Source organism: Morone saxatilis, unplaced genomic scaffold, assembly GCF_004916995.1.
Source record: "Morone saxatilis isolate NCDOM2014 unplaced genomic scaffold, NCSU_SB_2.0 Contig12, whole genome shotgun sequence".
In the NCBI taxonomy this organism is placed as follows: domain Eukaryota; kingdom Metazoa; phylum Chordata; class Actinopteri; family Moronidae; genus Morone; species Morone saxatilis.
In genome coordinates this window covers 20,673,721-20,673,970 of record NW_023339674.1, presented here as the reverse complement: position 1 = coordinate 20,673,970, position 250 = coordinate 20,673,721, and positions in this window count along the sequence as shown.

Genomic DNA, 250 nt, shown 5'->3' with positions numbered 1-250 from the left:
TTTTTTTTTTTTTTTTAAAGCATGCACAGTGACAAACAAAAGAAACAAAAGCTCTGGTTTGCACTGTGCTGTTATTCAATTAAAGTAAAATTAATCTGTTAAGAGCAAACAAATCCGCCCGGCCTATGTGTGTGATGGCTGTGGACCCTTATTACTATAATGCAGACTGGTATTTATCTGCAATAGGGCTGGACAATTAATCACAATATTACAATATTACTGAAATTGCAATATCAAAATCGCAGAAGCT